The 20,854-nt window shown below is 41.3% G+C and overlaps 1 long non-coding RNA gene across 1 annotated transcript; it reads left to right on the top strand.

Annotated features, from left to right (window-relative positions):
• Nucleotides 1–325: 325 nt before the first annotated feature.
• LOC311618959 lies at nucleotides 326–14,810 on the top strand. Its single transcript, XR_014794422.1, has 3 exons — nucleotides 326–615; nucleotides 8,426–8,696; nucleotides 11,784–14,810. It is a non-coding gene; the product is annotated as an uncharacterized lncRNA (long non-coding RNA).
• The last annotated feature ends 6,044 nt before the right edge of the window (nucleotides 14,811–20,854 follow it).

Here is a 20,854-nt window from a genome sequence, read left to right as displayed (position 1 = left end):
TATAAGGACCAGAGAGAGAGGAAGTTGCATTCATTTGGGGGCAGGAACCCAACGAAGATACAGCATTTCTTTTCTGTAGCCCCGGTCGACACACTGAACATTTCAAGCATGAGAAAAGCTGGAATTCAGCGAGGGCATTTTGACAGCACTGAAATTTATGTCTGGCTGGGAGGAGATAGTACCCCACATTTTTAAACAGTTTTGGTCAGAGGAGAAAAATGTAAAATTGGTCCCTAGCTAATGAGGGCTGGTCTTCCTTTTATGGCGCTCTGGTGTGCAATTAAGGTTAGCTTCATGTAAACTGCCAGTGCACTCAGACTTTTAACAGCCTTATGTATGTCAGGAAGGAAAATAAATAGTCCCCTGTTTTTGCTTTATGTGGGGAAATTATTGAGATAAACAGCTTGGGCCTGGCAGGTGTGACTTCTTGCAGCTTAACGTGATGGATTCGCTAATGGCAGCTGAGCTGATAGCACCAAACTGTGGATGGATGAGAACCATGGTCAAGATTCTGACAGTTATGTACATGCCAGAGCCTGGCAGGGTCTGACTTTTGACCGTGAGGCACTCAGGCTTCCAGCATTTGGGAGCATGGAAGGAATCTGGAATGCAGAGGTGGGTGAGGCTCGTTCTGCAGAGTAGGTGGAACCCTTGAACTCCAGAGGAACCCAGGAGTGGGGACAGGGAGGCTTAGCAAGGTGAGGGGACTTCTGGACCAGCCGTTCAGTACTGGACCCCATGTCTGCCGGCCATGCTATTTCCACTACCCTAAAGTGCTTCTAAGTACCCTGCAGAATCGTGAAATGATGAATTTAGACCTGAAGTCCTGGTTTTTCCCCTGCCTCCTTGCCTCTGGTCATCTTCTTCTGTGGCTACCCCTCCACTGTAATCTAGATCTGAGCATGTCTCATATGTCTCATACTCTTTCCCCTGTTTAAAACTCTTCAATGACTCCCCTCTGTTATTAACATAAATTCTTAACCTGGCTTAGAAGGACCTTCACAAGTGTGGCCTATGCTTACTTCTTCAGCTTCATAATCCCCAATTCCCACCCACCCAGACTCTGTGCTCTAGTCATTCTGAATAATATGCTCTTTCCCAGATAAAGTACATGATGTTGGTGAAAATGTAGAATTCAGAGAGACAATAAATAATTTCTAGTATAAGTATGTTTCATGAAATATTTGGGACATACTTATCCTAAAATAGTATTGCTATCTATCTGAAATTCAAATGTGACTGGAAGGCCTGTATTTTTATTTGCTAAATCTGCATAAACATGGCCATCCTACTCTAACTGGACCTTGCTCTCCTTCACTTTGGGTCTATGTTAAATGTACCATCCTTTAGCTAGAAAGCCATGCATTTTCTCTGTCATTGATTGACTAACTCATTGAGTCAGGGCCCTCGAAGCTCCATGTTCATCTGCCATAGTGTCAACTTATTGCTGGGCTGTGGCTACCATGCCAGCAACTGCATTTTCAAACTCCCTGCATCCAAGTGGGACCATGTGACTAAATTTTACCAGGGGAATGTGAGCATGTCATTTCTAGGCCAAAATGGTTAAGAAGCAGGAATATCTTCTCCCTATTTCCTCATCTGCCAACTGGAAGTAAAAGACTCCAAGATCCTAGAAGATGGTAAAACTGTAAGATGGAAGGAATCTGAGTCCCTGAATCACTGGAAGGGCACTCCCAGGCCAATCACATTGATAGTTACATGATGAGAAGTAAACTTCTACCATGTTGGAACTGAAATTGGAGGTGTGTTTGTTATAGCACTAGCATTATCTTCGAAAATATAACCATTCTTTGTGTCTTAGTGTTGATATCTCTTCTTCATAGATGGTCTCTCAAACTGGATTAGTTGCCCCTTTTATGTGCTCCCATAACACACTCATTTTTACTCCGTTAGCAACCTCTACTATGCTATATTGTAATAGACTATTTACGTGTCTATGCATTTTTTCCTACTGGGCAAAATATTTCTTGGAAATAGAGACCATGATTGTGTTGGCCACAGTTATATCTGCCAACCATAGCATTGCTGAATGAATGACTACGCAGAATCTCTTCAATTCAATAGGTTGGGTTTCTTATATTTTAAATTGAAATGACAGACAAATGATTTCTATGATCCCTCCAAATCTTTAATTCAGGAGTTATGACTATGACTGGAGTAGAAACCTACTGTCTTTTACTTCCCAGAACCAAAATTTTCCATTAGGGAATGGCACTCCTTTCTTCACATGTGGTTCTCATGAGATGAGAATCATTGCAATTCATGGCTCCCAGCCTCCAACCTCTCACCACCACAGAAGGGGGCAGTTGGCCCAGGCCTGACTCGTGTTCCACCCTCTTACTGCAGCGAATGGTCAGGGTCAGGAACAAGACTCAGTGAGAATTTCCCTTTGGTTTATAAATGCATGTTGAAATACAGGAGCTATTTTTTTTCACTGGGGTTCCTATGCCAGAAGGATGTATGAGGGAGCCTCTTAGTGGCAATTTGCTTCATTACTAGAGAGTGAGGGTCTACAAAATGAACCTAGCATACACAGGAAATCAGAGCCAACAAATGAAGAGAAAAACAGATTCCCAATAATATTTTCTGAGTTCCTGGATCTAGCTGTGCCTATAGCCAACTACCTCTGGACTTCCCACTATGTGAGCCAATAAACGCTGATTTTGGCTTAAGCCAAATTTTAGAGTCTGTCACATGCATCCTCACCTCACCCCCAAAAGTCTTGACTAATGTGAAAATCATAGTTTTAAAAACAGAATATACCCAGCACAATACTTTGCTTTACATGGCATAAATATAAAATACACTTTATTGAATCGATTGGGGTGCAATAACAATAGAGAAAATCGGTGTCTTAATATTTAACACAAAACATAAGGCTTGTGTCTGCACTATTGTCTATATAAGTGAATTAACTTACAAATGCATTTTAAAAGTTCAATTTCCTTCAACCCTCAAGAACAGTTAAGTAATGTAATTTTGAAGATTTGGAGAGTCCTTGTCCTTATTTTCACACACTACTGGAGGAGAATAGTTTTTAAACAAAATTTCTAATGATTTTCTATAAGGAAACCAAATTAAGACAGCTCCCAGTTTATGATAATCCCCTAACAATCAAATCTGTGCCATCCCCTCTCCCCACCAAAGGCCAATGACTCAAGAGTAGAAATACCTTACCAATTTGGGGCCATCAGATCTGTCTACCTAGAATTTAAAGCTTGAACAGAGAGACACAGACTGCAATTTGGGTTGCTAGGTTGCAGGAAGAGCCCATCCAACTGAAATGGAACATAAACTTTCACTTCTGTGTTCCAGGGGCTGTATTTGCTTCCACTTCTCTGACTCTTGGTTGTCTATTTTCTCCTCCAGTCCTCTGAGCCTCTAAATATATTTGCCCAGAGTGTTTTGCTTCAGTTAGACAGTGTCAGGTGCTAGGATGGCAATGACAGAAGTGTCATTAATTTAAATGGAGTGAGAGAAGAGGGCATCTTCAAGTGGGAATCAGATATCATTGCTTCCAGGTCCATCAACTCTGCCCTCCTACTGGTACCCATCCTGACTGGAGCGCTCCTCTGCCCTCCACCATGTTGACAACCAGCCCACATCCCACCATCATCAGGGTCCTGAAATCCAAGCCCCAACTCCCCTCAGGCATGTAATACTTTCCAGAGTTGCAACTCATTAGGTTATTCCGCATGGTCAACAGAATAGGTTAGCTGTTCTGTTGAGCTGCTCTTGGTCTCAAACTTCTCCACTCAAAAGTAGGGTTTTAACTTGACCTTTGCAAAGTTCAACATTTCATGCTTATTACAAAATAAAAGACCAACCTTATTCCAGAAATAAATTCTGCTTCTATCCTTATGGAGTAAATAATTGTGGGCAGCTTTAAACAATCAGTTTGTTGCTGCCTCTAGCCTTAAAGAGTTCAGAGCCATTGGAAGTCAGATGCATAGAACACCTAGTTTGCAGCCCTTTCTTGGAACTCTGTGTGATTGCTTGCTTCCTAATTTTCTTAGGAAGTCATTTCCCTTCCTTGAAAATCTGGTGCCTCCCTGGATGCTTCTAGCTTCTGCTATTGGTCACATGACACTGTAGATCATCCAGATCTTTTGTTTCCCTCCAAGTTAGATTAGTAACTCAGAGCCAAGGAGAATAATCCAGAAGAGAAACACTCCCTCCAGGCATCTGGTGTTCCTCACGCAGCTGAGGTAGACAGGCCACGTGGCAACAGGCAAATATGAAACAGACCTCCATTTGGGTGGTCTGACACTCGACTGTCCATTGTAGGCCAAGGAGCAGTAACAGCTGTCCAGCAAGGAGGCCAACACGTCCCCAGTGCAAAAGTGACAAAGCAGTCCACCCCTTAGGCTGCTTCTTCCCTCAGCACCAGCCAACTGGCTGTCTTTCTTCACCAAGTAGGTCCACATTGAGAGAGTTGGCAACAAAAACCTCTTGAAGGCCCTGTAAGTCCATACTTGGACAGTCACTGTGGCTGAGGGGCCAATCAATCTGCAAATGGAGAAACTCACTCAGGCATCTTAAGATTTGGAAAAGCAATGGAACCGATGAATGGCTAATTGGCTACGCCATAGTATAAAGAGGTCAGGGCAGAAGTCCCTTTGCTCCATCCGCTGTCTGGAAATCATTTCATATTTGGACTATTTTCCCGGCTATAAATTGAGATGGTTTAACTAGATCTTGGAGTCAGGATAGTGAAGAATGAGAGGTAATCTACACCAACCCTCTCATACTACAAATGAGCAAACAGAAGTTGATTCTTATATTCAACTTGTTTCTTGAGCCCTACTATGTGCCAGATGAGCTACTAGGAGCTAGGGATCACTTATTGAGCAAAGGTACACACAGCCCCTCACCTCACGGTGCTTGCAATATGGTGGGTAAGAGAGATACCAATTGAATAATCACATGTAGGTGTATTAACACAAATTAATGAGCTCTGTGAAGAGGCAGACAGTGTATAAGGCAGCACAATGAGGATGTATTTTCAGATTTAAGACCTGAGGGAAAAATAGGTTTTAACTAATAAAGGGGGTGGAGGAGAGAGGCATAGATTGAGTATATGCAAAGGGCCTGAGGCAGGAGAAAGCAGAGAACTTTCAGGCAAGTAAAAGCAGCCAGGGGGTGGTGGGGCTAGAACAGAGAAGGGGGCAAGAGTGAACGTTGAGTAGGCAAATGGCAATTTCTGACATTGGGGAGAACTTTAAAAGCAAGAAAGCTGGTGGATTGGGCGAATTCAGTAAACCGTAGGTACCAATGAAATAAAGATATAAAGGGAGATGAATAAGCAAGTTAGAAGGACAGGAAGTTACAGTGAAAAGAGGATGTTTGAATTAGTAATCTGGGAATTAGAGAAGATTCAAATAATAACTAGATCAAGGATGTGAATAAGAAATGACACAGCTAAGGTGGAGTGGGAGAGAAAGTCAATGAAACTTGTAATATCAAGGCTGAAGTCATTCCAGACGAGTCAGGACTTGGGAAGGATAGAGACATTGAACAAGGAGTCAGCATGTTTAGAGAATAAAGAGTGCCCAAGAGTTCAGTAGTAAGAAAATAAGAGGAAGAGAGAAACTTATTTGATGGAACAAAACTCAAAGGGTCATGATTTTTAACAGCCATCTCTAGACCTGGTAAGTATAGGGTATGTTTGAAAATAAAAGAGACATTTAAAAAAGGAAGAAAAATAAAAGAGCTATCACTTATGAGGGCTGCAAAGAAGCATGTCCTCAGAAGCAGCAAGTTAGTGGATGAGGAGCTCAGAAAAGTGATTGAATACAAAAGGGAGTTGGATTTTGAAGATATTTCTAGAGGTCAGAGTAGAAGGCATTGGGAGGTGCAGAGGGAGAGGAGGTCTGCAGAAGCAAAGCGTGGAGGAAGTGACAGGTGGTAGATGGAAAAGGACTGAAACTCTGAGCACCAATTAAAAACAGGGATGAGAATACAGATTAAATTTGGTATTTTTTAAGAGGAAGGGCTCTAGGTTAAATGGCCAGAGAACTTGGCTCACTTCACCAACAGAGATTGGGAGACGTCCATGGTCTCAAAGCCATATAGTGTCAAAGCTGGGACTGGAACCCATGTTTTCTGAATCTCAGCTCTAAAATCAGTAATCCCACAACCTGAGAGCAAGCAAACTATCTCTCAATGATCTTCTTGTGTTAGTCCATGTGTTCCGGGGGCCAGCACCAGTCCTATTCTTTTTGGAGGGCTCTCCCTGGAGTTGGGCCACTGGATGGTACCGGTTCAGTCACATACCTCCTTCATATGCATGACACTTTGCAAAATGGGCAGCTGGCAGGGCATGGGCTTATCTTCACCTCACTGACAGATTGTTTCAGGAAGATTCTTTCTAGAAATTAGGATTAAATAAAAAGCTTTTCCTTCTATCCTTGCTTCCATTAAACTATGAAAAATCTTAAAGCCATTAATTTCTTTTTTGTCTTATTCTCCAGGACACTTATACTTAAAGCTAAGAACCCAATTGTCCTACATTCTTAAAATGATTATTTCTCTTCTAAATCAGCTCCAAACAATTTCATTGAAAACCATCTTATGTTATATGTATCTTTAAACTATAAACCACACTTAAAATTATTTTTAATAATAAGCAGAACATACTTTTTTTTCTTTTTTAAATTTATTTTTATTGTTGAAAGTATTACAGATGTCACTTTTTTCCCCCCCTAGACCCTCTACTTCCCTCTCCTATCTCCTCCCCAGGCCTTTACCCCACTATTGTCTATGTCCATGGGTTGTGCATATATGCACATAAGTTCTTTGGTAATATTCATAATTCAAAAATTGTTAAATAAGAATACATAAAAAGTTCTTAGAAATCAAGAAAAAGTTGAACATAATAATAAAAATATTACAAAGATAATAATAGGCAATCAGAAAAATGAAAAAATAAACATAAAAATAATCAACCTCAACAATAATAAGAAATTACAAGTTTAAAAATCTAAGAAATAGTTTCTCTATATAATACATTAGATTATAAAAGATTAATAAGTTTGATAAAATGTAATTTTGGATAAGGGGTTGGAAAAGGGGTATTCTCATGAAGTATAAAAAGGAGTATAAATTAGTAAACACTTTCTGGAAGGTAAAATTAACCTCAAAATAATAAAGACAGTTTATGAAAAATCTACAACTAACATTATACTCAATGGTAAAAATACAAACAAAAACACTCAAAGGTTTTTCTCTAAGATCCAGGAAAAAGCAAACTTCTATTTAACATAGTACTGGAACAATTAGGCAAGAAAAAGAAGTAAAAGACATCCAAATCAAAAAGGAAAAAGAGAGATAAAATTATCTCTGTTTGCAGATATCACCTTATATATAGAAAACTCAAAAGACTCCATAAAAACACTGCTAGAACTAATAAACAAATTTGGTAAAGTTTCAGAATACAAAATCAACATACAAAAACCATTTGTACTATACTAATAACAAACTGTCCAAAAGGACATTAAGAAAACAATAGCATTTACAATAGCATCAAAAAGAAGAAAATACTTAGGAATAAATGCTAACTAAAGAGAGAAAAGACTCATACACTGAGAACTACAAAAATTGGTGGAAAAAATTAAAGAAGACACAAATAAATGGAAAGACATCTTGTTTCCATGAAGTAGAGGATTTAATATTATTAAAATGTTCATACAACCCAAAACACTCTACAGATTCAATGCAATTCCTATTAAGTATTAAATTTAAATGCTCTTTTTAAAACCAAAATTCCCCATTTTGGAAGTTAACCTATGAAGATAATCACCCAAGCACAGATATATGATCATCACAGAATGTTTCAGAATGGGGAGAAATTATCAACAACCTAAGTGCCCATCACAATGGTACAGTGGAATACTATGTAGTCATTAAAGTGTTTAGGAAGTTCTACATAAACATCCTAAAATATTCACAGCAAATTACTGAGTGAAGCAGCAATTACAGAGCAGAATATATAGTATGTTCCCATATCTGTAAATGTACATATTTCTATATAGGGATATTTGCATATTTACCTATGTCCTAAAACTCTAGATGGTGAGATTTGTGATTTATTCTTTATGATTTCCCCAATTTTGAAATGATGAACAATAATATATTTTGTAATCAGGGTTTTTTAAAGTGATTTTATTGCTGAAACTGGTTTGGCTCAGTAGATAGAGCGTTGGCCTGCAGATTGAAAGGTCCCAGGTTCAATTCCAGTCAAGGGCATGTACATTGGTTGCCGGCACATCCCCAGTGGGGGGCGTGCAAGAGGCAGCTGGTCGATGATTCTCTCTCATTGATGTTTCTCTTTCTACCCCTCTCTGTAAAAAATCAGTAAAGTATATTAAAAAAAAATAAAAAATAAAGTGATTTTATTTTGTAGCGAGTGTGCAAGTGAGAGAATAAGGAAAATGGCCCACACAAGCATAACTGGAATGTGACTCTCAGCAAGAACAGCCCTGTAAAGTGATGGTGCATGAGCCCTGTCATGCGTGTCAGAAGAGGACTTCTGGAGAGACTGGCGAGATCTGGAATCTGCCTTCTCTCCAGCTACCCTAGTTCTGCCTCAGATTCCTCATTTGTCAAGCAGAATTGTAATTACTTGCCTGTAATCATGGAGATAACAAATGGAAGAAAACTGAACTTAAACCCAGGTAGCTGACCCAGAGCTCTGCATGACTGTTCCCCTGACCGCCCTGCCCTGCATGCCTCCCTCAGCCTCTTACAGATTCCTATCACAGCCCCTGAATACTTAGCTGCAATCCATTCTTTATTATCAGTCATTCACCTTAGACTTGTGCAGTCACATGTGTCTATGTTGAAATTAATTAAAATTAAATAACATTTAATTTAACATTCAGTTCTTTGCATAATATCTCCAAGTCTATTCATGCTGTCACAAAGGGTAAGATTTCCTTCTCTTTTTTTATAGCCAAATAGTATTCCATTGTCAATAAATTCAATATGAATAAAGCCATGGTACATTGACACAATGGAATACCATGCAACTGTAAATAAAGGAAGGAAGGAAGGAAGGAAGGAAGGAAGGAAGGAAGGAAGGAAGGAAGGAAGGAAGGAAGGAAATATCTCTTACCCTTTGAGATATCATGGATGGACCTGGAGAATATTATGCTAAGTGAAATACCAGTAAGCCAGTCAGAGAAAGACAAATATCACATGATCTCTTTTATATATGGAATCTAAGGAATAAAATAAATTAACAAACAAGATAGGACCATAGACATGGAAGCATGAAACAGACTGCCAGACCTCAGAAGGAAGGTAAGAAGAAATTAACCAAAGAACTTATAAGCATATATGCATAGCCCATGGACACAGACAATAGACTGGTGAAGGCCTGGGGTGGGGTGGGAGATGGATGAAGGAACAAAGAGGGGGATGGGGGACAGATAAAATACTCTCAATAATAAAATAAATTTTTAAATAGAAAAATAAATTGCCCAGCTGGTGTAGCTCAGTGGTTGGGTATGGACCTATGAACTAGGAGATCATAGTTTGATTCCTGGTCAGAGCGCATGCCTGAGTTAACAGTTGGGTCCCCATGGAGGGGCGTGCAGGAGGCAACCGATCAATGATTCTCTCATTGATATTTATATCTCTCTCTCCATCTCCTTTCCTCTCTGAAATCGATAATACATTTTTTTTAAAAAATAAAGAAAGATAAATAAATAATAAATAAATAATAATTCGGTTCTTTAGTTGCACTAGGCACTTTTCAAACACTCAAAAGCCACACAAAGCTAATGGCTATTTTATATTGGAGAGCACAAACATGAAATATTTCCATCATCTCAGAAAGTGCTGAACTCCAAGAAGCCACTGCGCTCTCAATAGCTGGGTGAGTATCTAGTGTCCCAAGGCCCTCACAGAGCAAGTGAGGAATGAATGATTCAATCCATCAAGTGCAAGCACACTGATGTGAGGTGGGAAAGGCGGTTGGCAGGAACTAACTTTTCAGCCAAGTCCTAAAAGTAATTATACAAATGGGTGGGTCTGGGGGAGGGGAGATCATTCTGGATGGGAAAAGACATTCATTTAGTGAGAAATGTGAAGGGAATTGGCACGGCCAAGCTATTGTTCTCGAGCTCTTTTCTTGCTGCCAATTCAAAATCATCTTAGGCGGTGTTTTCTTATCAGACTTCCTCCAGTGTGCACTCACCCCGAGTTGGTATTATTATAAGGTCTGCTCTGACTAATTGGGCTCTTGGCAGTTCAACAGTCAGGGCATTTTTTAAGTCTTTTAATTTTATTTTGTTTCATTATTAATTTTTGATGGGAGGTGAAGGCATGAACCCCAGAGAACTACAAGAAATTTTCCAAGTAACTTTCAACCCAAATGCGCACTAGCTGCAATGTTCATATAATGATTATTGAGATGGCTGTACACTCGATGACCCTGAGGTAGAGGAGGGGACAGCTGAATTCTTAGCAGGAGTGCTGTTCATCCTCAGGCAAGAGATCCCGAACCAGTTCCTACTAGAGGCATAAAACAGAGCTGGTTCCAAACTAATTCTAAGAATCATCTCTTTTTTTTCAAGTTTAATATAAGCCAGACTCTATGAAACCCAGTTCTATTACTTACTAGTTGTGTGATAATCCTGAGCCTCAGTTTCCTCTTCTGTAAAATGGGAACTATAGAAAGGTTAGAAGTATTAAATAAGCTCATGTAAAGTTCTTAGTACAATGCCAGGTATATAGAAATTTAACTACATACACAATAAGTAACTACAATGTACATGTTTTTGCCATAGCTGTGTCTGTAATTGACTAGTGTTATTAAGAATATAATAACCTTTATCATAAATACTATGTTAGCTGTAATTTATTAAGCTCCTGCTAAACACTAATCTTTACAACTTGGAAATTCATCATAACAATCCCACCTCACTACTACCCTGATCCAATCCATCATCACTCCTTGCTTGGACTAGTGCAGTAGCCACTTGTCTGGTCCCCTAATGTCCACTTTGACTTCCCATATGACATTAGGGGTATCTTTTTAAATGGTAAATCATATCCCCTCGTCTCCCTATCTAAAACCCACCAGTGGCTACTCATTGAATAGAGTAGCAGAGCAGGAATTCAAATTTGTTAGCAAAAAGAATTTAATTAAATATTCACTATATACAAAGCACCCGGTGTCTTATAATATATTACTATTGTTCTTTCATTAGGGTGAGGAAACTGAGGTTCAGAGAGAATAAGTAACATACCAAAAAGACTGCCCTGCAAATTAGGGACAGGTGGGACTTGAATTAAATTAATTCACCCACATGAATCCGCAACTCTTGCTCTTATCACAGTGATGGATGGGTGGCCTCTAATCTCTGACTATAGAATGCAAGGACCTCATAACACAGGTATCCTCAGCCCATTTTCAGGCTGAAGGCCTGAGAAAGTCCATGTGAGTCTCTTGATTGTTCTGCTCCTTGAAAAAACCTTTCACAGAGAGGAAAAAGGACATGGGGTATTCTCTTTGGTCACAGTCTCCTGTCCCTAAAACTCAGTCCTCCAGTCCTGTCTCAACTTGACATTCCACTGCCCTGACTTTGGAATGTCTGCCCATTTATCCCCGTAATGTTCTTAGACTCAACACAAAGGAAATGTCTATGGCATGACTAACAACCATCTGAAATATCAAGCATTCTGTGTCCAACTTAGCAGGAGGCGCTCTGAGACGCAGACACACTACTCGTTTGTGTTTATATTGTCTTTTGCAGATGGACCAACTTGGAATTCAACTAATCCAACCTCCAGTGAATGGTTCTGCCATTTTGGTATCCACTAAACATCGATCACTTCTCAGGCTGATATTATGTGTTCTTCGTTCCTGACTATTACCAGTAACTTAATTTCACTATATGCCTGGTTACACATGTATATAATTTTCTACTTAAATATCTATATATATATGTATATGTATTTATGTATTGAGTATATCCCATGTTTTCATGTCTATGCCTATACCTTCCGTTATTAACTAGATGCTGACAACTCCCAAATTTATATCTCTGTCCCAGCTATCGCTGCTAAGTTCCAGACCCATTTACCCAGCAGCCCACTCACATCCCCACTTTCATGTCTCACAGACACATAAACTCAGTAAGTCCAAAACTAAACTTATGATCTTTCTTCCAGACCCTGCTTATCCTCTCATGCTCCTTATCTTAGTAAATGGCAGCTGCCATCAAACCAGGTGTTCAAGCCAAAAATACCTGAAAGCCATCCTGGACACCACCTCTCTCACTACCTACCACATCCATTTATCCCAAGCCCTGACAACTTTAGCTCTTCAAGTTGTTTATTCATTAATCCATTCATTTATTTAATAATCGCTTATTCTGCAGCACTATATGAAAAATGGGAGATAACATGGTAAACAAGAGAGATACATTCTTTACCTCTTAGAACTATTAGTCATAAACCACAATAGCACATTTTATTGAATGAATGAATGAGGTGCGTACATGAAGATAGTTTTATACAGATAGAGACTTGAAATAATCTTACTAATGTGCAATTGCATATTTTGTACTAGATCTTATTAAGAGCCATTTATAGAGGGTTGTTTATCAGGTAGTAAGAGAAAATATTCATACCGTCTGCTCCTTTGATATAGAATTTAATAGTTTCTTATGCTTTTATATTATTATATTTGATTTTCACAAAAACCTTGAGAGAGGTATGCAGGATAGTTACTTTAATTTCTATTTCATAGAAGAAGAAACAGAGAAGTTGATTCCAAGTCAGTACTTTTTCTGCTATCCCCAAGCACAGGGCATTTCAATTATGCCTTTTTCTTATTGGTCCAAAAGTTGTGACACTACACTACAGCACCCTAGTTTTCTAGTTTACCATATATTAATTTTTCAAACATCTTTCTACTCTTAGAGGGACTCCCTACTAAGCAATCCCTCAAGAAAGGTCAAAGAGAACTCCCTGCTATCTGACCCCTGGAAGCAGGCACATGACCTAACATCAGTCAACAGGAATTTTCCTCCCAGGAACACTGACCTGGGATCAGCCAGTGGGTTGTTCCAACTCAGGCCTGTGGCTATTGAGTAAGCAATTCAAAGACACAGAGGAGTTGAAGGTTTTTACCAGAGGCATCCAGGTTCAGTGCTGTAAGCCTCGGGGTCCAGTGGGGGCAGCAGTGGTCATGTAGTGGCAGCGTGCTAACAAAGAACTTCAGGCTTGGCCTTACCTTGCTGGAATACATGTATTTCCTAAGCTTGTTTCTTTAGTCTTCCATTGATGTTTGGAAGCTACTCAATGTCTTTTCAATACATGCACTTTCTGTTAAAATCTGTTTCATGCATCGATAACTCTGAGTGATACTCCTAGAAAAACCTTCATATGGAGAATTTAGATGTTCTCTGTAACATACTTGCCTCAGAGCAGGATTTATGGGTAGGTTGGTCTGGCTTGGGCCCTATCCAAGTTCCAAAATCTGAGGATGAAAGAGCTTTGAGTCACCTACAGAGTAGACCCATAATAAAGACCACAAAAAACAAGGGCCAGCCAGACTCCTATGTCCTCTGGACTCTTGTCCATGCTATAAATCTGATGGCCGCATAAGCAACCTCAATATTTAAACAATTCATTACTAACCAGTCTAGTAAGTAACTGACTGAAAGGATATTGTGAGAGGATATTTACAAAATGGCCTTAATGAGAAGCTACCACTAAGAAGGATATAGACATAAACTTAGAGCAAAAGAAAGGCTGATTTATTAGAAAGACTAGTGAAGACTATTTAATAGGAACTTACTTATGCAGAGCAAATGTTGCATGCTTTCTGGAATTTCAGAGTCTTCAAATAAGTCTTGTTGTTAATCAAGAGGAAAAGACCCATAAAACTGCAATTAGCCTACAATGGAATCTTCCCAATATATTAAAACCTATCAACCATGTGGCTTACAGATCCAGTTCAAGCACTGAATCGCTAACCTTTCAAAAACAGTTCTAATAAGATCACTATTATCATCTCTTCATTGTTTATTTTGCAGAAAAGGAAGTTGAAAGTCAAAAAGGTTAAGTGATTGGCCCAGGGTTACCCAGGTATTAAGTGGCAGAGCTGGGAGTAGAGCCCAGGTTTGCCTGGATCCAAAAGCCACATTCCATTCTCTCCACTAAACCATGGCGTTGTTTTCCTTCCCAAGGCAATTGTCAAGATTGTTTGCCAAAAAGTGCTAACTAACAACTAGTGTCTCTGGCAGTGGAATGAACAGGAAGTCTCTCAGTGGCCGATGACATGTGGGAGTGGCTGCCATGAGATAATGGGTTTGTAGGGATGGGTCTGGCTGTCAGAGAGATGGGGTGATTTCTGACTTGGTTGTTTTTCTCAGGAAGTCCTGGTCGAGTTATTAATTCAGGAAGGGTGAGGAAAAAAAGGGAGGGAGAGGTTAGGAGTAGGGGAGGAAAAAGAGGCAGAGAAAAAAAAGAAAGAAAAAGAGAAACAGAAAGAGATTGAGATATTGAGAAAGAGAGAGAGACTTTATTCTCATTTGTATCCTCACTGCTGAATGGAGTTCACTGGCCCCAGTCTAAACCAGCAGGTCCTCTCCGGAAGCAGCCCAGCTCTCTCGGCCCACCTCAGAAGCTTTTCGTCAGGGCCCTGTCCTGACAGATCCCCTTCATCACTCTTGTCTCTTGGCTGGACAAGAACCTCTTTGGAGCGACAGGATGTAATGCAGCTACACAGCATTTGGGATAAGAAATAGGAAATGGAATAACATTTTAGCCTTGATCAGAATGTTCTTAGAGATCATTTAAATAATGTATGATTTGTTTCATTTCTTCATTTCAGAATCTTCTGAAGGCAACGTTACCCTGCCCACCAGCAGCCCAAAGGGAACACTAGAAGGTGCAGGGGCTGGGTGGGAAGGGCAGCTTCTGGAAGGGGGAGAAAAGCCATCCTGACAAAGGACTCACCTCCCCTGGGGAGACAGCACACCCCATACTGACTATGGGTTGACTGGGACAGAATCACGGGGAATGTTCCAGGGAGATGATTTTCCCCCTCTCTACTTGGTCACTGCTATGAGAGGGATTTCCCCTGAACACTCATGGTCTGTGTCCGCCCTCTCATTACTCCCTGGGGAGACAGAGTCAGTTACAAGGTTGGCAAACAAGAGCAAAATTGTCTATGTTTCTTTAATGGGTGGTACTAACCTATCAAAAATCCCGTAGGGTAGTGGTCATCAAACTCATTAGTCAACAGAGCCAAATATCAATAATACAACGATTGAAATTTCTTTTGAAAGCCAAATTTTTTAAACTTATACTTCTTCTAATGCCACTTCTTCAACATAGACTCGCCCAGGCCGTGGTATTTTGTGGAAGAGCCACACTCAAGGGGCCAAAGAGCTACATGTGGCTTTCGAGCTGCAGTTTGCCGACCATGGCCCTAGGGAATCATTGGCCTCTCTTCCCTGTACTCCTCTACCTAGGAGAAGTCTGGGGAGTCAACCCAATGTTCACACAAAGTGCTTGCTCCTGTCATAAAGGTGACAGTTTGGCCTCATCCACCTTGCACCTCTGTCTTGGTTTTAGAATCAGATAATGATTGTGCCCTCTCAAAAAAAAAAAAACTATCAAAAATTATGATTATTGCCAAAACCGGTTTGGCTCAGTGGTAGAGCGTCAGTCTGTGGACCGAAAGGTCCCGGTTCGATTCTGGTCAAGGGCATGTACATTGGTTGCGGGCACATCCCCGGTAGGGGGTGTGCAAGAGGCAGCTGGTCAATGTTTCTCTCTCATCGACGTTTGTAGCTCTTATCCCTCTCTCCTCCTCTCTGTAAAAAATCAATAAAATATATTTTTAAAATTTTTTAATTATGATTATTGTTATTAATATCATAATTTTATTGCTTCTGAGGCAAACCTATTAACAACAAAAACATAGGATTTTCATCTCTATTAGTTTAGTCAGAGATGTCCCAATACCACTGCAAACAGCCTCAAAATCAGCACCTGGCCCCTCATTTCAACTCCTCTGCACTTTTCACCCCAAACCACCCATCCATCATGCCACACCCACATATCTTCCTGTTTCTTAGCACATAAACTTTTCCCTCAGAAACAGGGTACTGAGGTCACTTACAATACAAAGAGAAGCTGTCATAAATAATGCTGAGATCCACATTGTCCCTCTGTCTTGGCCAGGCCTTGTTAGGTCAGCTTTGCAAAAGCCTGCCAAGCATCTAGGAGGAAAAAGGGTCCTACCCTATTGCTGCTCAGTCCCTGGAGTACTTGCAGATATTCCTATCCGATGACGTAAGGGAATTAGACAACAATATGGTGTCACAGGATACGTGGGGATATGTATGTACACAGAAAAGTGTTTGGGTGTTTGCAATAGCCCAGATATCTGCATCTGTCTGTGCCCAGGTCTCTGACAAACCCAGTGCCTCCATTTCCAACTAAGGACCAACTGTTGGCAACTTCTGAATTTATAAGGAACCAGAAGGAGGGAGTGATGGTACAGAATGTCTAGTGGGCTGAGGCGACAATCTGGTGATGGGAGGCAGGGGAACTTGAGGGTTGTTTATATTAACACCTTAAGGAAGAGGTGATTGTACAGAGAACATGGGGTGCTAATGGAAATTGGGGGAACACTAAAGCTTCCCAATGCCATATTGGCCCTTGGCATTGTCACCATCTGAGGGACTCTTCCCAAGGCAATTAGAAGCTGTCCCTTATTAAGTGTGTGAGCACCATTTCTAAAGAACTCAAGAGCTGATGAGATTTTCAAGGTCTGGGTTGGGTCTGAGTCACCTTATACCCCAGTCCCCAGCAGAGCCTGGCACAGGTTAGATGCTCAGGAAATGTTGGTTGTGGCAGAGAAGCATCTTGCTATGTTGAGTATGCATAGCCACTCCTAATCAACAGCACATCATTTCAGACCACCCCTCCCCTGGAGGGCTCCACAGTGAATCATCTGATATATAGTTCCTGTCAAAAGCCTGGCTGAACTATGATGGTCCAGAGGAAAAGAAAAAGATTTACCAAGATTTCTCCAAAGTTTCCACCATCACAAAGAGGAGAGGGGGTGAAATTGTGATTCATTTGAGAGTTTTCAGACACCACCTAAAAAGCAGCCTCGACCCCACTGACCGATAGAATCATTACTTGAAGAGTGGATGTCTCATTTCACCCTTGGCTTTGTTGAGAGCCAATAAAGCAACCAATAATGCATGGAATGTCTCTGTATTAAAATAAAATACTGCTATTGTGGACATCTTCCATTAGGGTGGCCAGTGTCCCTTTTCTTTTGCTTTAGGCAAACTCATAAAGAGATGAAGTAAATCCACATGGTGTGGAGTGCAAGGGAGGCCCAAAGTGCTTAGCCTAGCAGAAGCCTAAGAGGCCTTTTCATGGCGATGTGCTGTAGCAGCCGGGGGGATGGCAAGTAAACCAGCAAAGACAATACATAGTCAAAAAGGGACAGGTGGCTGCAGAAATATGTGAGAGAATTACTGATGCAAGCAGAGGAAATATTCCTGGAGAAAGAGACAGCTAGGCAAAGAATGTGAATATTCCATAGAAGTTGAAAAGGAAATGGGGGTGGGGGTAAAAATTCCTGATAGAGGGAACAGCATGGAAAAAGGCAAGGAAGAGTGTGCCTCAGCTGAGGAAAAGGAAAGCAGCTTACTATGTCTGGAATAAATAAGTGAAAGATGAAATAAAAACCATAAACCGGGATTCTCAGAATTGTCAGCAACATGTAAAGCTTTTTTCAAGGACAAAGGGATGACATTGGAGGGTTTTAATTGGGGAATTACTTACCCAGATAGACATTTTCAAGATATTTCTTTGGCAGCAATGTGGTCCGTGAATGCTGGGTGTGGGGAGAGGAGATCTAAAAGGATGAGGGTGCGGTATTGGGGGTGAGGTTGCAGCAGGAAGGTGACAGAAGGTATGGAGAGGAGCAGATGGGTCTGAAAGATATTCTAGAAGTAGAATTGATAGGACTTGGTGAATAGTTGCGTATGGGGCTGAAAGAGAGAAAGAAGTCAAGGTTGATTCCCAGCTTGTGATACTGAGGACAAGACTTAGCCATGATTTCTCATGCTCAGGGTCACTGTGAAAGATCAAGAATAAGACAATGCTAGGCATGTTCTCCTGAACTTTCTACACAGGAGGCCAAGCCTAGTCCATCTCATCAGCTCTGTTCTATTAATAGCTTCGCATGTCTGCCACTGGATGGATAGACAAGCGGCTTTTTTTACAGATCTATCTTGGCTTTGGGGGAGGCACTGGAAACCTGCTTAAGCTTCCAGGTCTTTGTCCTGTACCCCAGCATGGCTTCCCGGAAAGTTCTGAGTGACAGCAGGGATGGCGGTTGGTATAGAGAGGAAGGGGGTGTGAGAGATTTGGCCAAGTATTACTAGAGCAATGTCTTATTTCCATCGGTGCTTATCTCTGGGACTCTGATCTCTCCCTGGGGAAGTCAAGAGGCGTAGAGGAGAAAATGGTGAGGTTCATGCACCTAAGTCTTAATCCAAACTAAAGTCATGATTCATCTCTGTAACACTAGCATGTTCAGAAAGGGGAAAGGTAAATAAAGATGAAAAGGCACAGCAGCAAGGTCTCCCCTAACTCCCCCCCCCCCCCCCCCCGCCCAATCCTAAGAGTGGGACCCACCCAGGGCCCTTTTGAGCAGAGTCCCTCTTCCAGCCTTACAGGGAACATTCTGACTCTTAGCAGAATTCCCGATAAAGGCCCCCCTGAGTCCATTCCTTGGATCTTATCCTAGCTCTTAAGGAAACTGGAACTTGGTGCAATCACTTAAAAACTAGGACTGCTGCCGAAACTGGTTTGGCTCAATGGATAGAGCATCGGCTTGGGGACTGAAAGGTCCCAGGTTCGATTCCAGTCAAGGACATGTACCTTGGTTGTGGGCATATCCCCAGTAGGGTGTGTGCAAGAGGCAGCTGATCGATGACTCTCATCGATGTTTCTATCTCTCTCCCTTCCTCTCTGTACAAAAATCAATAAAATATATTTTAAAAAAAAAAAACAAAAAACTAGGACGGCTGAGAAGGTGGGGTGTAAAATAGGGAGTCGACCACTGTGCTATACCACCCCAAGAGGCACCATTGGCACTGTAGCTATGGGAGCCCTCTGGAGTTATATGGTGCTGGCAGTCTAGCTCAGGAATCAAGAAATCGGGACCCACTCCCAAATGTTTGGTCTGTCTGCATCATCCCCACCCCACACCCCACATATGCACCACAGACCTCAAGCCTTACCTCTGAGTGCAGGGCACTGAGTTCCTTTCACAGGTTTCACATACCCTGACACTCTATACCTAAGACACCATGGTGTTTCCCAAGGTTGCAATATGTAGCACATTTGTAATGAGAATGTAAAGGGAAGTCTGAAAGGAAAAACAAATGTCAAAACTGAAGAGCCCAGGCTTGACCAAGGAGCTAGGAAAAGCAGGCCTGGGACACGAGAGCACTCTGCCCCCTGCCAGGGCTGCAATTTCTGCCAGAGCCCAGCCTTGGACTGCTCACCCACCCCTCCCATGTGTCCTCTGCCAGCGCCCCATCTGCTCGCCCCCACCAGGGCTCCTTAATGACAAGCCCATGCCTCCCTGGGCTTCTTTCTAGCCAGAGGGATGCATTGTTGACATTTATCTCTGGGTCACTCGATGACATGATCATAGGATACACAAAGGAGGCACATTTGTAATAAATCCTGAACAACAAAAAAGTCACTAAAAAGTTGGGTTTCTCTCCAGTGCCCTTGGCAAAAGGAAGCAAAGAAAAGCTGTCTGCTGGTTGGTTTCAGCATCTTTAGTTGGCTCCCCACTCCTTCTCTCTGCTATGGACCCAATGTTTGGGTCCTCGAAACTCATGTTGAAGCCTGATCTCCAGTGATGACTTTAGGAGGCGGGGCTTTGGGAAGGTGATTAGGTCATGAGGGTGGAGCTTCATGAACAGGGCTAGTGCTCCTATAGAAAGAGACACAAGAAAGCTGATATTCCCTCTCTCTCTCTCTCTCTCTCTCTCTCTCTCTCTCTCTCTCTCTCTCTTTCTCTCTCTCTGCCATGTGAGAACATAACAAGGTGCCCTCGTCATTTACCAAATCTGCCAGCAACTTGATCTTGAACTGTGAAAAACAAATGTTTGTTATTTAAGACACCCACTTTGTGGTATTTTGTGATAGTAGCTAGAACTATGACATTGAAGAATGTCTCCAACTCAGCCTATGGGACCATGGGTCTGAGGTTGCCCCTAAACCCTCAGGAGTTCCCTTTTGCAGCCTCTACCTGAAGGACTCAAGGCAACAGAATTTTGAGGCAAAGTGCAGGGGAATTGAATAATGAAGACAATCAAAAGGAAAGGCTGGCGTATGAATGCTACATAGCTTCTATGTGCCAGTTAGCAGGGCAATACAGCAATAGGCATGATCTCCTCAGCAGGATGTTCACTCTGAGAGACAGGAACCAATTCACTCTCTCATTCTCAGTGCCCAGAACAGCGCCTGGCACATTGCAGTAGCTCAATAGCTATTTGTTGAATGAATGAGTGAATGAATTTCTCTTCATTTTTATGACAATTTTATGGGGGATTATTGTACAGATTTCAAAGATGAGAAAATTGAGACTAAAAGGTCAAGTAATATACCCGACGTATAAGCTTATAAACCTGGCACACAGATCTGAAAAGATGTAATTGGCTGTCGATATAATTTCAGGGGCTGGATCAATCAAACACAAAGCTCTTCTCCAAAACACTTAGGAGAGCATTTGTTTTGTCTATATTATACTTTAAAAATC

The sequence above is a fragment of the Pipistrellus hanaki genome (assembly GCF_964339955.1).
Source record: "Pipistrellus hanaki genome assembly, chromosome: 3".
In the NCBI taxonomy this organism is placed as follows: Eukaryota; Metazoa; Chordata; class Mammalia; order Chiroptera; family Vespertilionidae; genus Pipistrellus; species Pipistrellus hanaki.
This window is presented reverse-complemented; position numbering and strand designations above follow the sequence as displayed.